At 43.0% G+C, this 19,187-nt stretch overlaps 1 protein-coding gene across 8 annotated transcripts in view; it reads left to right on the forward strand.

The window, feature by feature from the left end:
• Positions 1 to 19,187, forward strand: part of SPIDR (scaffold protein involved in DNA repair) — a 377,600-nt gene that overhangs the window by 203,294 nt on the left and 155,119 nt on the right. The window lies entirely within an intron of this gene.

A 19,187-nucleotide genomic window follows, 5' to 3' on the forward strand; every position in this document is an offset into this window, starting at 1 on the left:
GGCCGGAACAATCACATATATAGGACTTCACATTTAATATGCTTTTTGTCCATTGTTCCCAATTACTCCCTGCAAGTCTACGTACTAAATTGTGTAAACTACTTTTCTATGCATATCTCATAAGGGTGTAGAAATTTAATGTTTGTTGACGGAATAAATGAAGTTGCTCTACTTTAAGGCAAAAGTACATTTTTTACTCTGTAAACTCTCATGTATATACACACATAATCCATGATATGTTTTTTTAAAAAACTGTGGTAAAATATACATAACATAAAATTTTACCATTTTAATATTTTTAGGTATGTTCACTGGTATTAAGTACATTCATAACGTGGTGCAGACATCACCAGTATATGGAACTTTTTCATCATCTCAAACAGAAACTCTGTACCCATTAAACAATAATTCCACATTCTGTCTCCCCAGTCACCACCTCCCCCCACCCAGCTCCCAGGAACCTCTGTTATACCTTCTGTCTCTATAAATTTGCCTATTCTAGGTAACTCATATAAGTGGAGTCATACACTGTTTGTCCTTGTGTGTCTGGCTTATCTCACTTAGCATAATATACTCAAAGTTCATCCATGTTGTAGCATGTCAACATTTCATTCCTTTCTAAGGTTGAATAATATGCCATTGTATGGATGGACCACGTTTTGTTTATCCGTTCACCTGTTGATGGACATTGGAGTTCCTTCCACCGTTCAATTATTGTGAATAATGCTGCTGTGAACATTGATGTACAACTGTGTTTCAGTCCTTGCTTTCAAGTCTTTTGAGTATACATCTAGGAGTGAAAATGGTAGAGCATATGGTAATTCTATGTTTAAGTTTTTGAGGAACTATCATAGTTTTCCACAGCAGCTGTACCATGTTGCATTCCCACCAGCAATGCACAGGGGTTCCAGTTTCTTGACATCTTCACCAATATTTGGTATTTTCCTTTGTTTTTAAATAACCATCCCAACAGGTGTGAGGTGGTGTTTCATCCTGGTTTTGATTCGCATTTCCTTAATGACTAGTGATGTTGAGCGCATGATCCACTTTTAAATTCTGAAATAGCCCCAGTAAACAATTAAAAGTCTGCAGCAAAGGTGAAGAGCTCCTCATCAGACCTTCTTTACTCCAATTGCAGCCTCCCCAGCCCACAAACACAGTTTCTTGATGTAATTTGCATCTATGACTGAGGGCTGGGGCCACTGCTCTCAGGGCTCAGAAAAATAGAAAAGGTTCTTTTCCAATCAGGTAACTGTTGGACAACATGTTCTTTTGCTGCATTTGTATCAAATTCATTAGGTATCCAAAATGATTATGTTCACTTACACTGACTAGTTTTCTTAGAAAAACCAAGCTTTTAATTTAAAGCTATAGGTAGGCATTAAATAATTGGGGAAAAAAAGGTCTGTGTAGTGAGGACATACTAAAATCATGAAATCAATGAAATGTTTACTTATTTCTCCAGTAATTTTATGGTTTAATTATTTATATTTAATGCTTTATACATTTATATTTAACACTTTAATGTATTTTGGTGTGTAATATGAGGTAAAGATCAATTTTAATATTTTCCAAATAATTTTATCAGCTTCACTTCCTGAATAGCTTTCCTCTGCTGACTAAATGCTTCTCTTATCACTCGTTATATTCCTGTGTATCCTAGGACTTAACGTCTTTGCTCTGTGTTCTCTTGTGTTTTGTTGTGTTGTGTTGAGAGTCTGAAAACCTTGCCATAAATCAGTGCCTTGCTTCTGTGTGTGTGAATAATTTATAAATAGATATGCTTGATTGGGGGACAGAATGTTTTAAAATTTAAAAACAAGGTACACAATCAGTTTCAAAGACAACAACCAAGCTAGTCCATGAACACAACATCTGGCAGATTTTTGAATTTTACTCTTGCCATTGCACTTGACTCTTGTACTTTCAGCAGCACGGATTCATCCCACCCTGCAGGGGGGATAGTACTGAAGGACAACCTGACTTTATTGCAGATACATAGCCTCGTGCATGGACTTCACTGTGGAGGATCTGTTGCTTGACACTCACTTTTCTTTGTTTCTCAGTTTTCTTGAGAAACTGTAAAAAGGAATTTTAGAGCAATATGCTTCTTATAACATACAGGGAGACCTTTTTCTTTTTTTTTTCTTTTTTTTTTAAAGTACTGCATTGATCAACTAGGTCTTTAAGGTTCCGCTGGCTTGCTGATGATCAGTTTAACATGTGTAAGCCCCAAGGAGGGCAGGGCCCTGTTCAGGTCACCTTTTTACTTCGTACTCAAACCGGCACACGTTCTTTTTTAATTTTGACTGGAGTATAGTTGATTTACAATGTTGTGTTAGTTTTTGCTGTACAGCAAAGTGAATCAGTTATACATATACATATATCCACCCTTATTTAGGTCATTACAGAGTATTGAGAAGAGTTCCCTGTGCTATACACTGCTATATATACTACTATATATGGTGTGTATGTGTCAATCCCAATCTCCCAATTTATCCCTCCCTGCATTCCCCCCGGTAACCATACGTTTGAAATTGGCACACATTCTAAGTGTTTGTTTGATATGAATGAAACAAAACTTAAATTGTTGAATTTTGTGCTTATATCAAGTAAGCTGAAGAGTGGTTTGTTCACTTTAGAACTTATCTTGAGAATCTTTGCTCCGTGATTTTTTTTTTTTTTTTTAGTTTTGGCTGTGTTGGGTCTTTGTTTCTGTGTGAGGGCTTTCTCTAGTTGCGGCGAGCGGGGGCCACTCTTCATCGCGGTGCGCGGGCCTCTCACTGTCGCGGCCTCTCTTGTTGCGGAGCACAGGCTCCAGACGCGCAGGCTCAGTAATCGTGGCTCACGGGCTTAGTTGCTCCGCGGCATGTGGGATCTTCCCAGACCAGGGCTCGAACCCGTGTCCCCTGCATTGGCAGGCAGATTCTCAACCACTGCGCCACCAGGGAAGCCCGCTCCCTGATTTTTTAGTCTCAGTACTTGGTGCTGGTTCCCACCTCTCCCAGTCTAACCTGTGGCAGCCCAAGACAGCATGCAACAGATGGCATGAAAATTCTTGTTCCTTTGAAAAGAAGCTAATCATATGTAATGCTTCATGTGGGTTATTTCCTTTAATCCCTAATAGAAGTGTCAGGGAGACATTACTATCTTAAATTTGCAGATGGGGAAACTGAAGTCAGGGAGATGAGATAATTTGCTAAATGTCCGGTGCTAGTGAGGCTTGCAGAGCTGTGTGACAGGGCAGGTCGGAGTCCAGAGTGGAATTCTGGTTACCTGGCTTCAGAAAGGAGCCCCATCTTTGTCTTAGGCTTGCTTTAGTGTTGAGCACACAGAGGGCCTAGGATGTCACGTTTTCTTGAGCTTTTTGTAGTCTGTTGATGAGAAGGGAAAATGTTCATGACCTTGAGAAAATGTAAACAAACTGGATGAGGCTCAAAGAGTTTTCTAGGGATGTGGCTGCAGCTTTACCTTTTCCTGACATGCTGTACAATTTCCATATTAATGTGGACGTGGCCTTTTCAAGGCTTTGCTTTTTTAGGGGAAAATGCATGGGTAGCATTTTGAGAATGACTCTTGGATCCAAGTCATCTCCCGGCAGAGAGGCTCCGCAGAGTGGGTGTCAGATCAGAGGCAGAGCGGGTAGAGTCCAGTAGAGGGGCGGCTCCAGGGACACGTTGAGGATGACCTCATTCAGTTCTACTGTAGACATTTGATTAAGTTGCTTTGATGAATAAATAGTAATAACTATCTTCCTTTCCTTACTACTTTCTCCTTAAGAGCAAATAATTAAAACCAGAAATTTCTGTCTTGGGTGCTGTGGAACGTACATTGTTGTAAGTGAAGGAAATACAGAATCTGCGAGGAGGAGTTCAGAAAAAATACCCAGACATTTATGTTGTTCTAACAGAGGGGAGATCCATTTTGTATGTGGAAGCATTCCAGTTAGTTTTTGTGGATAGAAATCTAATGGGCAAGATAGGGTAGCATTTTGTGTTGATGAAGGATGCGCCTAGATCTTAGGAATGTGTGAGCAGGAGGAGAATTTTAGCCCTAAGAGGATCGTGCTGTTCCCGCCGGCTCCTCGCTTAGGTAGGCACACGCTTTGACTGTCTGGCCCGCGTGGCACTGTAACGCGTGAGCAGTCGGATGGACCTGCGTGTGTTCACTTGCATGGTCTCTGTCCCCAGATGTGTGAGGAAAATAATAATTTAAAAACTCATGTATTTTCCATATTTGGTTGTCAGCAGCAGGAAGAGCTGCTGAAGGCTTGGTCAGAGGCAGCGTGGAAATGCGAGGGCCTGTGAGCTCGGGAGGGGGCTCTTCCCAGCTGCCAGAGTGGCCTTAGGCTGACCGGTCTCCCCTCCACTGTTTGCAGGATTGGCTGGGCTACAGATGTGTTCATGTCAAAACTCACAAAATTACCACTGTGTTGTGTGCACCGTATTCTATTGTTTTCTTTTTTTAAAAAAGGACAAAAGTAGAAAGTATTTATTGAATTTTTAAAACATGATTTAAAAATCCATCTTTATATTATTATTTTTTAATCCTAAAAAGTGTTTTATTTACTGAATGTCCTTGTTTTTTGGATAGTTTTTTGTTTTCTTCCCTCCAGGTAGTAATGTTCTGTTTCTGACAAAGCTCTTTATTACATATTATTTGTGAAATCTACAGTAACCTAATGATGTTTCTGCCACATTGTTTTAAAGGCAAGATTTAAAATATAGACTCTTTTAAAGTTTTTTTGTTTTTGGTTTTTAAAATTTATTTATTTACTTACTTATTTATTTATGGCTGTGTTGGGTCTTCGTTGCTGCACGGGCTTTCCCTAGTTGTGGCGAGCGGGGGCTACTCTTCGTTGCAGTGCGCGGGCTTCTCATTGCGGTGGTTTCTCTTGCTGCAGAGCACGGGCTCTAGGCACGCGGGCTTCTGTAGTTGTGGCTCACGGGCCCTAGAGCGCAGGCTCAGTAGTTGTGGCGCACGGGCTTAGTTGCTCCCCGCATGTGGGATCTTCCCGGACCAGGGCTCAAACCCCTGTCCCCTGCATTCGCAGGGGGGTTCTTAACCACTGCGCCACCAGGGAAGTCCCTCTTTTAAAGTTATAAGGCAATTTTTTCTTTCACAATTTGAACCTTGGTACTAGTCTGGTGTATTTTCACCTAAATTCCATTTTATGAGCTTCCTGGTATTTTATTGAAAACCTGTTTCATTTTATTTGACCCTAACCAGATCAGTAAGATGGAGGCATTGCACACAGGTGGTCTTTGGTAGGATTGTGGCCACAAATGTCAGTTGTATGGCCTGAGAATCTGGCTTGGGAGTATGGAGGTTTGAAGACTGGGCTTAGGGGGAAAGACCTAGTGAACACAGAGACTTGGGAGCTGTGGCTTTAACACTTGAGCTGTTTCGACCCCCTTGGTTCAGCCGCCAGCCTCTGCTGGGGTTGCCAGTTCAGGGGCTGTTGTCCTTGGACTTCCACTAACTCATGAACATGTTGGTTGGTGCTGCAGATTACATTTGATCCCTGGTGTGAATCACATTGCACCCAGGTTTGCCACTGTTCTCTCTTTATTAGGCCATGCTGTGTAGCTTAAAGATGCCTCTCAATTTTTCTTGTAATAACACCGTAAGTCGACTCAGTAAGAAGCTCTGACTTCCTCAGGAAGACAGAAGTGCGGTGTGTGGGCACCATCCATAACCTAGTTTCCTGGGGGTTACGGTTTTACTCTTTGACACTATTATGAAGCCTTTGCCAGAATTGTGGGCTCTCTGTTTTCTTGTAGTTGAGTGAAGAGATGGCATCTTGTCCCATGAGACAGCACAGTGAGGGCTGGTATTGGTCTGATTCACAATCCTGAATCCCAGTAATGAAAGTCATTTTTGGGATCACTTCATTGGAATTGACGTCTGAGTAGGGTTACCAAATAAAATGGAGGGTACCCAGGTAAATGTGAATTTCAGGTAAAGTACAGGGCATATTCACACTAAAAAATTACTCATCATTTCTCTGAAGTTCACATTTAACTAGCCGTCCTATATTTTATTTGGTAAATCTGGCAACTGTTCACCTGAGGCTGAATTATATAAAATATTAAGAATTCATGCAAAATAATGTCCTTGTGGGGATGAGAAACATTGCCCCCTTCTTATTCCTCACTTACACCGTGAAGTTAGGGAAGCCTTTACTTCGTGTTATCCCTTCTACACCCCCCCCTCCTGTGCACTCAAGTTAAAATGTTTGTGAGGGGCACTTGGCCCACTGTTTCACACGCCTGGCTTCTGTAGTCAACAATGTCGTGTAGGTAAGGCCCAGCCTTGGGCAGCAGGCTGAGGTCCTGCCCTCTCCTGACCCCTCCTGGAACCACAGACTCAGCACTTGGGTTTGTCCCTGCTCAAGGGCTATCCCTGGCCAGCCAGAGGCACAAGAGACAGGCATGTAAACCTCCTGGCACATTTCAGGGGGTGCCTGGGCCAAAAGTAAGTGGGTGTCTTCCTTCCCTCAGGATCTGAGGTCCCGTATTAAGTTATTCAAGTGACGCAGAGAACAAGAGGGGGGCTGATAATGATGTCAGAGGTGGGTCACAGGTCGGAAGGAGGTTGGCGGAATTAGGTAATTATTACTACCTTCTAAGACTTTGATAATCATTATCCAAAGGGGGAAGAGAGAGCTCCCAGCCCCTACCAGGGCTGCTGTCTGTGGGAATTCAGATGTTCTGCACAGGATTTCTAGTATCATGTGAGTAAAATTTAGTCTTTTATATGGACCTTTTACAGAAGGAAACTTTATTTCCAAAGGCTGTCATTAGAGGTGTAAAGGCCACACTGTGAATTAAGGTGACACGCCCTGTTTTGAATTGGATTTCCTGCTAGTTCTGATCGCAGGCATTCTTCCCGGACTAGAGTGAACTCAGTTCCAGTGTTTGCTTGTAAAACTGAATCCAGTCATTGTGTTTGTAGTTTGGCTTTCTGCCTGCTATTAAAGTACAGAGCAAACTTCAGCCAGTTACTCCCTATGGTTCTGTGTTCTCCGCAAAGAGCAGGGAAAGGAAAGGGGAAAACCCAAAGGGTGACTGAGTTCATTTACATACAGAGCCAGAGGGCAGCTGTGTGCTGCCTCGTCATCACATGACTCTGTGGAGAATCCTGATATTCCGTTTACTGGAATAGGAGACAGCCTGAAAAAACCCAGAACACAAAAACTGGTCTCTCTCTTTATGGTTCTCGGGTTAGCATTAGCAGCTGAATAACGCACTTCTACTGTGTAACAAATATAGGTGAAAAAATAGAAGGTTTTATATTTCTCCATCTTTTCAAAGTTTCGTGTATAAAGAAAGAGCTATAAGGGAGAGGGCACAAGGCAGGACGATGGTACTGCTGGTTGGTCCAACCCGACTCTGCCCACTGAGCTGTCCTGGAGGGGCCCCAGGTCAGCAGGCTACGATCTGGATTCGTGGGTAAGATCTGCAGGGCTCACCCCTTCTACCTGGAGTGACAGAAAATATGATTCGGTCCGTTCACTGTAACTCCAAAGAACCCAGGATGACACTTGACAAAACTTGGCTGAGTGTGCATTAGAAAGGATTTTTCTTCATTAAATGTGAGGGGATCCAGAAGGACACAATGGCACCAGCCACCCTGGGTCCCCATAGGAATAAAGTATTTAGAGTCATTCCCCTGAGTTAAACTAAGAACCCCCTAATTTGGGGAAAGGACAGAACGGGAGGATGGGCTGTGCAGCTGCTGCTCCAAGTCCGCTCCCTCACTGAGGCGGCGCCACATGGAGCGGAAATGAGGGGTGTGGAGATGACGCCCCAGGCGTGGTGACGCCATGCTGCCCGGGTGACATGGCGGCCTCTGTATCTCTTGCCGCCCTGATTTTATTTAATTCCGCTCTGGCCCATCGGGCTAGAGCCAAATTAACCTCTTCCTTAGACTTCCTCTTCTCTAAATGGAAGAGATTTGAGTGTTTAATTGAATAAATATCAGTACATTTTGAGTTTTTTATTAGCGAAGAGCAAAGAGCCCTGCTACCTTTCTGCTACTTTGCTAGGTGCTAAGAGAAAATCAGAACATCAGAGACACAGATTTTGGCCACCAGGAGCCTATGGTCTTCTTTTGGATAGAAACCCTAAAACGCAGCAAACTGTCAGCTAGCAGCAGCATGTGGACAAAAAGCAAAAAACCCAGCTCCCTGCTTGGCTGTTTTATGGAGATGGTACATTAAACCAGATGTGCAGAAATGAAGAAATGGTTGACAGATTTCCCAAAGCTACCGTGGAGTGCTGTAGGGATGGTGCATCTGGATGCCCAGGAAGGATAACAAGATGAGTTTAAAAGGCCAAAGTGAAGCAATCAAAAACAGGAATTCTGACTACGTTTCCGGTCGGACATACAAGGAACTTGGAAGTCATCACTCGCATTTTCACAACAAGAAAAAAGCTGAAGAAACAAAATCAACAACTCTTTTAGATCCAACAGAGAATTGAAGTCGTAGGGCATATACCACTGCCCCCAAAATTAGAGAGACAGAGAGGAAGGTGTAGAGACTCGCAGAAGCCCCGGAGCAAAAACATCCACTGGAACCAGAGCTGGGGTAGAAAAACCGTAACTGTAGTAGACAGACAGACTGCTGTGGGGACTCAGTGCTTGCGAGTTAAAGACTCCAGGGCCCCTTCGTGGGTGCAGTTTTGTGAGGTTACCTCCCGGAGTCCTGCCAGGTGCTCACAGTGAAGATCAGAGAAAAGTCCCCTCAGGCCCCTGGCGTGGAGGGGGACAGAAACCATTTTGAAAGGCGCGGGGGCACTCTGTACTTCTTAACGAGTCCTGCCCTCCGGAAACGATTTAACCAGAGCCTCGCCTGCTGGGGTCTTATCGGAGCCCAGCAGACCTGGCGGGGAAGGGAGATACCCAGCTCCAGGTTCCTCCAGTCTTCCTGTCTCACCTGAGGGGGGCAGGAAGCTGAGAAGCCGTGGTGAAGGTCCCAGTCCAGAGGCTCAGGCTTACGAACAGGCTGAGCCCTAATCATAGGCTCTAGAGCATTTTCCCTAACCCCACACCTCACCACTACCTCAGGGCTCCTGTACAATGTCAGAGGAATGAAACTGAAAGAGCCACACATCTCAGACCTCATTTAAGAAGCAGCCTCGGGACCTCCCTGGTGGTCCAGTGGTTAAGAATCTGCCTTCCACTGCAGGGGACGCGGGTTTGATCCCTGGTCGGGGAACTAAGATCACACATGCCACGGGGCAACAAAGCCCGCGTGCCACAACTGGAGAGCCCACGTGCTGCAACTACAGAGCCCACGCGCTGTGGCGCCCACACGCCGCAACTACTGAGCCTGTGTGCTCTGGAGCCTGTGCACTGCAACTAGAGGGAAGCCCACACACCACAAGCAGGAGCCCACGTGCTGCAACGAAAGGTCCCGCCTGCCACAACTAAAACCCGACACAGCCATAATTGAATGAATGAATGAGTGAATGAATGAATATATATTTATTTATTTATTCATTTATTTTTTAAAGAAGAAAAGGAAGCCTCTAGGGAAATGCAAAGACAACAAGGCAGACAAAAACAGCGACACCAGAGAAGGTTTTTGCTTACGACGACTACAGCTACAGCAAGCAAAAAAGATAGTGTAGCTCCTCATCAGGTAAACGTAAAGTCTCACGCTGAAGGCCTGCACTTCTGAGTTCCTTTGACCCAGGACATCATGTCTGGCTTTCAACAAAAAATTGCAAGGCATTCTAAAAGGCAAAAATCATAGTTTGAAGAAAAACAGAGCAAGCATTAGGACCAGACATAGATGTGGCAGAAATGTTGGAATTAATCAGACTAGGAATGTCAAACAGCTGTGCTTAGTATGCTGGGGGCTGTAAAGGAGAAGGTGGACAGCATGCAGGAACAGAGGGGTAGTGCAAGCCGAGAGATGGAAACTCTTAAGAAAGAATCAAGAGGAGGTGCTAGAGATCAGAAGCACTGTGACAGAATGAAGCGTGCCTTTGGTGGGCTCATCAGCCAGCTGAAGGTGGCCAAGGAAGCAATCCATGAGCTGGAAGAAACGTCAGTAGAACTTCCAAAACTGAAATGCAAAGAGAAAAAAGGAATGATGCAAAGGGAATATAATATTCAAGAACTGTGGGACAGTGACCAAAGGTGTTAAGGTACAGGTGATGAGAACACCAGAGAAGAAAGACAGAAAGGAAAGAAATATTTGAACCAATGTAATGACTGAGAGTTTTCCAAAATTAGGATAGGCAACCAACTACGGATCCAGGAAGCTCAGAAAACATCAAGCAAGATAAATAAAAACAAAATCTATACCTAGGCATATCATATTCACATGCAGAAAATCAAAGAAAAAAATCTTGAAAGAGTTCAAAGGGGTAACAATACTTCATCTATAGAGAAGTAAGGAGAAGAATTGCATCAGACTCCTTAGAAATTATGCAAGCAGGAAGAGGGTATAGTGAATTGTTTAAAGTATTGAAAGGAAAAAACACCAATTTCAAATCCTCATCTAACAAAAGTATCCTTCAAAAATAAGAAAAACATAAACACTAACTCAGAGAAGCAAAATCTTAGGGAATTTGTTTACATTAGAGCTGCCTTGCCAGAAATGTTAGAAGAAATTCTTCAGAAGGAAGGAAAATTATATAGGTCAGATACTAAGATCTACATAAAGAAAGTAAGAGCATTAGAGAAGGAATAAAGGTTCAATAAAATATATTTCGTATTCTTAATTCATCTAACCATTAACAGTTTGTTCAAAACAATAACAGAAAACACGTATTCGGTGATTTTCGCTTGTACGTAAGTGAAATGAATGACAGCAATGCTATAAAGGACAGGAGGGTGGAACTGGAAACACTTCGTTATAGGGTATGTGCGCCACCCATAAACCAATACCGTGTTATTTGAAAGTAGATTGAATGAGTTGGAAATGTATATTGCAGACTCCAGGGGAACCACTGAAGTTTAAGAAGGAAGTATAATTAATATGCTAAAAGAAGAGAAAAATGAAATACCCAATTAAAACCACAGAAGGCAGAAAGAGTATAGACAATAATAGGAACAAAGAACAAGAGCAGCAAATAGAAAACATAACAACTATGGTAGATATTGATCCTGTACAGTAGTCACTTTAAACATCAATGGTCTGGGACTTCCCTGGCAGTCCAGTGGTTAAGACTTCGCCTTCCAATGTGCCGGGGGTGCGGGTTTGATCTCTGGTCGGGGAGCTAAGATCCCACATGCCTCACGGCCAAAAAACCAAAATGTAAAACAGAAGCAATGTTGTAACAAATTCAATAAAGACTTTAAAAAAAAAGAAGGTCCACATTAAAAAAAAAAAAATCTAAAACAAAACAAAACAAATCAATGGTCTGAATTCACCAGTTAAAAGACAGAGACTGACAGAGTGGGAAAAAAATAAAATATAGGTATATGTTGTCTATAAGAAGCCCACTTTAAGTATAAAGACAGATTTAAAGTAAAAGGATGGCACTGTTGGTGGGAATGTAAATTGGTACGGCCACTATGGAAGCAGCATGGAGGCTCCTCAAAAAACTAAAGATAGAAATACCATGCGATCCAGCCATCGTACTTCTGAAGAAAACAAAAACATTAATTTGAAAAGGTATGTGCACCCCAGTGTTCATTGCAGCATTATTTACAAAAGCTAAGACATGGAAGCAACATAAGTGTCCATCAATGGATGAATGGATAAAGAAGACGGGTTTGTGTGGGAGCGTGTGTGTGTGTGTGTGTGTGTGTGTGTGTGTGTGTGTGTGTGTGTGCCGCACAAAATGGAATACTCTTCAGCCATGAGAAAAAGAGGAAATCCTGCCATTTGTGAATACACGGGTGGACCTTTCAGACACTGTGCTAAATCAAGTCAGACAAAGCAAGATAAATACCATACGATTTCACTTATATATGGAATTTAAAAAGAACGACAACAAAACAAGCTCATAGAACAGATTGGTGGTTACCAGAGGCAGGAGGTGGGAATGGGAGAAAAGGATGGGGAGGGTTAAATTGTACAGACTTCCAGTTATAAAGTAAATGAGTCCTGGAGGTGTAATGTTCGGCATGGTGGCTACAGTTACTAACACTCTGCACATTTGAAAATCGCTACAAGAGTAGATCATAAAGTTCTTGTCACAAGAAAAAAATTTCTGTAACTATGTATGGTGACCAATGTTAACTAGACTGATTGTGGTGATGATTTTGCAGTGTATATAAATATCTAATCATGTCACACACCTGAAACTAACATAATGTTATATGTCAGTTATACCTCAATTTTCAAAAAAGTAAATGGATACAAAGAGCTAACGCTTTTGAGTAGCTATGTTAATTTCAGACAAAACAGATTTCAAATTGAGGAAAATTATCAGAGATAAAGAGGAGCATCACGTAATTATAAAGAGATCAGTTCTGCAAGAAGACATAACACTTCCTAAAAATCAAAATGTGTAAGGCAAAAACTGAGGGAACTGCAAGGGGGAAGAGAGGAATTCGTTGTTACAGAGTTGCTGCAACTTAAATACCTGAGTGATACCCAAGAGAAAGCTCCAGGACCTTTGATGGGAGGGAGCATGGGCCAGTGACGGAGTGAGAGAAGGCCTGTGTTTCCAATGGGCAGTTCTGAAAGCAGCTTGAGGGATGAGCGAGAGGTGGGCGGAGACCAATTGGGAAGGCTGTTGTGTGGGACGCCTTGGGGCTGGTATTTAAAGTTGGCAGTACCCCATCAGGGTTGTTTGGATGAGGAAGAGGAAGGGGTCTAAGACGATTCCCACATTCTGCGTGGACATCGGCGTGTTGGTGGGACTGTTACGCAAGATAGGAAATACTGAGGCCAGAGAAGACTTCTCGTTCCATTTTGACAGGTTCATTTGAAATCCACGTGGTCTAGTCAGTTGTCAGTCAGAGTCGAATGCACATGAAGTATCCACACTGGAGATGCAGATCAGCAGGTCGGGCCGGAGCTGAGGGGCACGTGGGTGTGGCAGTTATGTGGAGTGAGGCTTGTGGGGAAACGTGCAGAGAGGGGAGGGAGAGGAAGGAATGAAGGACCTTCAGAGGTGCCAGAGCAGGCGATGGCCGTCCAGCAGCCACGGGAAAGAAAATGGTCAACAGAGAGAGGAAATAAGGAAGTACCCCTTTAGTTAGGGGTCATTGTGACTGGAGGTGTTTCAGTGGATGCCTTGGGGGAAACTGTACTATTGAAGGTTGAGGCAAACAATTATTCTTTCAAGGAGCTTGGCTAAGAAGAGACCTAAGAAGTGGATGGTGCCTAGCAGAAATCACAGTAAAAAAAAAGGCTTTTTTCTTTCCTTTAACTGGGAGAACCGTGGACGTTTTTCCCCCGGAGGCAAGAAAACTGGATAGGAAGGGATTGAAGATAGAGAAGAGGCAGAGTTAAGAGAGAAGGTTGGAGACAGAGCCGCATTGAGGGGTTTAGTCTTGGACAAGTGTACCGTCTCTTTTCCAAGTCAGGAGGAGGGGGGATAGGAGGGGTGTACTTTCTGAGAACAGATGCTGTATTTTACTGATCTTTGTATCTCCATCAGCTATGACAGTGCTTGGAACACGATTGGCGTAAAAGTAATATTTGCTTAATGAATGGGTGGATTGGTTGGGTCTGGAGTTTGTAAGTGTTGGCATTTCAAACCAAGCTTCATCCCCCTGAGATTGTGTGCAGTGCTTTTGCTAAGAGAAAGGGCTTGGGGTTGTGGGGTGAGAAGCTTGATGGAAACGGTAAAGCCCAATAGAGCCTGTGGGGGATTTGCAAAGGGAGCTGACAAGACATAAAAGGAGGTAATTTTGCTACATTGTCTCACTGTGTGACTTTTCTCTAGCACAGTCCAGATGCAAGGACAGAAACAGTAACAAAGGTGAGGGCTGGGCGGGGGACTTTGCAGGGAGGAGCAGGGGCTGAGGACATCCAGCAGAAGTGACTGTCGGAGTCCAGGCAAAGTGAGGAGAGGGTGGCACCAGAAGCAGGCGCTCTGGGGTGGGTGAGCGGCCTCGAGGGTTCTGAGAGCGGGGGCGGGCCTGCAGAGGCGAGGCTCTAGGGCCGAGGCGCGGGTGCTTTGACAGCAGGCTTTTAGACGGTCGTGTGCCTGGCAGTACTTGAGAATGAAAGGCTGGATCAGGTGTAAGAACAAAGGTGGGACTACTGGGCATATACCCTGAGAAGACCATAGTTCAAAAAGAGTCATGTACCACGGTGTTCACTGCAGCTCTGTTTACAATAGCCAGGACGTGGAAGCAACCCAGGTGTCCATTGACAGACGAATGGATAAAGAAGATGTGGCACATATATGCAATGGAATATTACTCAGCCATAAAAGGAACAAAACTGAGTTATTTGTAGTGAGGTGGGTGGACCTAGAGTCTGTCATACAGAGTGAAGTAAGTCAGAAAGAGACAAACAAATACTGTATGCTAACACATATATATATGGAATCTAAAAAAAAAAAAAAAGGTTATGCAGAACCTAGGGGCGGGACAGGAATAAAGACACAGATGTAGAGAATGGACTTGAGGACACGGGGAGGGGGAAGGGTAAGCTGGGATGAAGTGAGAGAGTGGCATGGACATATCTACACTACCAAATGTAAAATAGATAGCTAGTGGGAAGCAGCCGCATAGCACAGGGAGATCAGCTCGGTGCTTTGTGACCACCTAGAGGGGTGGGATAGGGACAGTGGGAGGGAGATGCAAGAGGGAGGAGATATGGGGATATATGTATATGTACAGCTGATTCACTTTGTTATACAGCAGAAACTAACACACCATTGTAAAGTAACTCTACTCCAATAAAGATGTTAAAAAAAAAAAAAAAAAAGAATAAAGGTGGGAAAGTGATTGCAAGGCTGGAAACAGACCTGACCCCAGAGAAGATTGTGAAGTCCTTCCTCACCTCCCTCCGCCACGCTGTGTGGTATCTCACCCCACTTCACCCCTGTCACAGGACAAAGGGTCCGATAGTTGTTGAACTTGTCGATTGTTTGAAGAAACTGTGTACACTGAGGCATTACCTCCACTGTATAGTCACCTTTTATAACCGCTAATTATGAAATGACTAATTATGAAATGCAAAGCCATGTTCTGGCTGAACTCCCTGCTTTTTAAAAAATGGATTTCTGCAAGTCTTAAGGGTCAAGGTGCGAGGAGTTCATGGCAGCTCTTTGGAGATCATTCTGATTCCTGCCCTGCAGTCCGGTGAAGTGGGGTTTGGTATTTTAACAGGCAGTAAGGGCCTTTGCTTTCCTCCTAAAGAATCCCTTTTTCCCAAGGGAAGCTGTCTGTTGGTGGTTTGATTGTTTATTCTCAGACCTTGAGCCCAGTTAGGACTGTCTGCCAGCAGCTGCATTTTCCCTCCAGGGTGGGGACCCTGTCCCTGCTAGTGCCCTAGACCAACTTCCTCCTTACCCTAATCCAGCTTCTAAAGGAAGCAGTTAAAAATTCTGTAGGCCTAAGAGAGAGACTGAGAGGGAGAGGAACGCCCGTGTTTTAGGGCCGAGGTAAGAGTAGAGTCAGAAGAATCGTGCAGAATGCGGTGCCCCACACTGACTGCTTCACTCCCCCGGGTCAGCGCTTGACAGCAGGTAAATAGATCCCGGGAACTTATTTGGCTCACTGAATGAGGGGCTGTGCTGTGCTGAGATAAGGTTTGAATTTTAAACACTTCTATGAATAATATCATAAAAAGGTCATAAGGATAGCTTACGACCACAATTTTCTAATGAAACAGAGCCAGTGAAATTGTTCTCTAGGTTTCTCCTTTGAGAAAGCCAGGCTTCAGCAGAGGGGAAAGTAAATGTTGGCATTACCCAAAAACCGTTGTGCTGACTTTTTGTAGTCAAATAGGGAAAAGAAAACAGAGAAGTTATTTAAATTTATTTTTAAATTTTTTTTTTAAAAAGTATTCTTAATTAGTATTTCTTACTACAGGATGATTTTTTTGAAAGCTCGCATTCCCAGAAAATGTGTTCAAACACTGTCACGCTTGTGAAGCTACAGGGACGTCTTCTGAGCCTCTGTTAGGCCCCAGCTCTCTCTGCCCCTGCTGCCGGGCGGGCGTCTGCTGCTTCTCACGGCTGAGGCCTGCCGCTGCCGCCTCCTCGGCATCAGGGCCTTCAGAACCAGAGCACCACTCCCAAGACACACCTCTCACCTGCACGGCTTACAGCCACACCTGGACCACTTGCCACAGTCTATGGCAAGTTTCTTCTGGCCTGTCTTTCCCCTCAGGGTCCCTGGAAAGTAGGTACCTTCAAGTCAGCAACCATCTTAGGAAGCTTCGTGTCTGGGAAACAGTAGGTATTCATGAAGTAGTTATTAGGTGAATTAACGGGTAATGGAAATTAATTCTGATGAAATTAAATTGACACTTAACGTTTAAATTAATGCTTTTGAAAGAAAACACTACAAACCTATCTTTGTACTGAACTGCGTGAATGATCTCATTTAATCTTCACAGTAACCCTATGGGTTAGAAACGGGCACTCCCCCTTTCTAGGACGAGAAGAGCCTGCTCAAGCTGGTGCTGCCAATAGGAGGCGACCTGGGCTCCTGTCACAGTGCTGTTTTTGAAACAATTTTCAAGTATAATAAGCAGGAGAATTTTTTATAATACCATACTTAAAGTGATTTTTCTTTATGTTAACGTAAGCAACATTCAGAATTAGATGTTTGGCAGTTCTGGAACATTTCAGTAAAAGCTCTGAAATGCAGCAATTTTATCTTATTTTTTCACAGTAATTAAACTTATTAGAAGAAAATGTGTTTATGCATATATGTACAGATGCACATGCGTCACATACATACATCTGATCTTAACTGACAGGAGCCCATGCATATTGCAGAAACCCCTCTCAAATCGATTACACTCACGTGTTATATTGGTACAAAGAGCCCTCTTATCAAATGCAGGGCTAGAAAGATCTCAACAAGAAACTGAAGCAGTTTTCTTAATTTCTTTAGGAAGAAGATTTCTGTAAGCTTATCATGACTGTCATTTGCTAATGATCAAGGCTATTACAGAGGAATTTCGGGGTGGAGTGGGTGGGGTCTCAGATGAGAGTGCGGGTGAGTGCAGGCAAGGGGAGGCTTGGGAGACCTCCTGTGAGTGAGAGGAGGGCCGAGTGGTTGGAGGTGAGCAGGGTCCGGGGTTGGGGAAGGCTCATCTTTCCCTTGGAGTGCGCAGGGCTGTTCTTCTCATTTTCACACAGTGGGCAGCGGCAATTTTTGAAATGTAAATCAGATCATGTCTCTCCCCTGCTTAAAAACCTGGAGGCCTGGAGCTGATGAGAGAAGCACAGGGCAGAGATTTTCAAAGTTGCCTGTGTAAAGATAGTAACTGAAGACTTGCCGGGGGAAGGAGATTGGGAGAGAAAAAGGTTTTGTGAAGACAGCACTTCTGCCTTACCAACAGTGACTTTTGTATGAGAACCTGGATTGCTATCCTTTGTTTTATTCGTATATTTTTTGTACCTTCTTTTAAAAATTTATTTTTAATTAAACCTTCTGTATTTTGCGATCATTGTAGATTCAGAAGCCTTCGTAAGAAGTAATACAGAGAAATTCAGTTTCCCCTAAGGGTAACATCTTGCCAGACTACAGTACAGTATAAACCAAGGCTATTGTTATTGATGCAGTCAAGATGTGGGACAGCTCCAGGACCCTCCCGTTTCTTTTAGGGCCATACCCGCTTTCCTTTTACCCCAGTCCCCTCCTTAACCACTGGCAATTGCTAATCTGTTTTCCATTCTTACTATTTCTCATTTCAACAACATTATATAAATTGAATCATATTTCACTCACATGATTCTCTAGAGGTGCATCCAAGTTGTTGCCTGTGTCGGTATTTCCTTCCTTTTTGCTGCTGAGGGGTCTTCCCTTGTGAGGGTGCACCAGAATTGTTTATCCACCTGTTGAGGGTATCTGGCTCTTGTGAATAAAGCTGTTGTGGAACTGGTATACCAGTTTTTGTGTAAACATATGCATTCGTCTCTCTGGGGTGAATACCAGAGTGTAATTATGGGATCTTATAAGTACTTATATGTTTAGTTTTTTTTAATAAACTGAAAACTTTTTCAGACTGGCTGGACCATTGTACATTCCCACCAGCAATGCGTGAGGTGGTCCCGTTTCTCCACATCCTCCCCAGTGTATCATGCTGTCACTGTTTTTATTTTAGCCATGTGCATAGTGATAGCTGATAATGTGGTTTAAATGTGCATTTCACTAATGACACTGAACCATCTTTTGATGTGCTTGTTTGCCTCTTGGTGAAATGTATTCGTATCTTTTGCCCGTGTTCCAATTGGAATGTTTTCTATTTACTGTTAAGATTTGAGGCTTCATCATATAGTCTAGGACTGCAAATCCTTAATCTCAGTTTCTAGTTTATCTTTTCAGCCTCTTAACACGGTCTTTCACAGAACAAAAATTTTTTGTCTTAATGAAGTCCAAATTACCGGTTTTCCCTTTTCTGAATTGTGCTTTTCATGTCAAGTTTAACAAGTTTTTGCCTAGCCCTAGATTCCAGTTATTTTCTCCTATGTTGTTTTATATTTAATTCAATGATATATTTGGAGTTATTTTTTGTATAAGGTATGACACTTACAGTGGAGGTTGTTTTTTTGCCTGTGGATGTCTGATTACTTCAGAACCAGTTGTTGAAAGGCTATCTTTTCTCCATTGAATTATTTTTGCACCATTGTCAAAAATAACTTGAACATATGTGTGTGGATCTATTCCTGGTTTCTCTGTTCTGTTCACTGAGCTGTGTGTATGTCCCTCTGCCAGGACCATACAATCTTGACTATAGAAGCTCTATAATGTCTTGAAATCAGGTAGATCAGTTGTTAGCACTGCATTTTCCTTTTTCAAAACTACTTCAGCTGTTCTAGATAAACGTTGCCTTTCCACATAACTTTTAGAATAATTTTTGTCTGTTCTTTGAAAAACCTTGCCATGATTTCAATAGGATTTATGTTAAACACGTATATCAATTTGGGAAGAGTTGACATCGTTACTATATGAAGTCTTTTAATCAGTGAACATAGTATGTCTCTGCATTTGTTTAATACTTCTTTGATTTCTTTCATCAGCATTTTGTAGCTTCAGCATGTAAGTCTTATACATGCTTTGTTAGATTTACACTGAAATGT

This window comes from Eschrichtius robustus, chromosome 17, assembly GCF_028021215.1.
Source record: "Eschrichtius robustus isolate mEscRob2 chromosome 17, mEscRob2.pri, whole genome shotgun sequence".
In the NCBI taxonomy this organism is placed as follows: Eukaryota; Metazoa; Chordata; class Mammalia; order Artiodactyla; family Eschrichtiidae; genus Eschrichtius; species Eschrichtius robustus.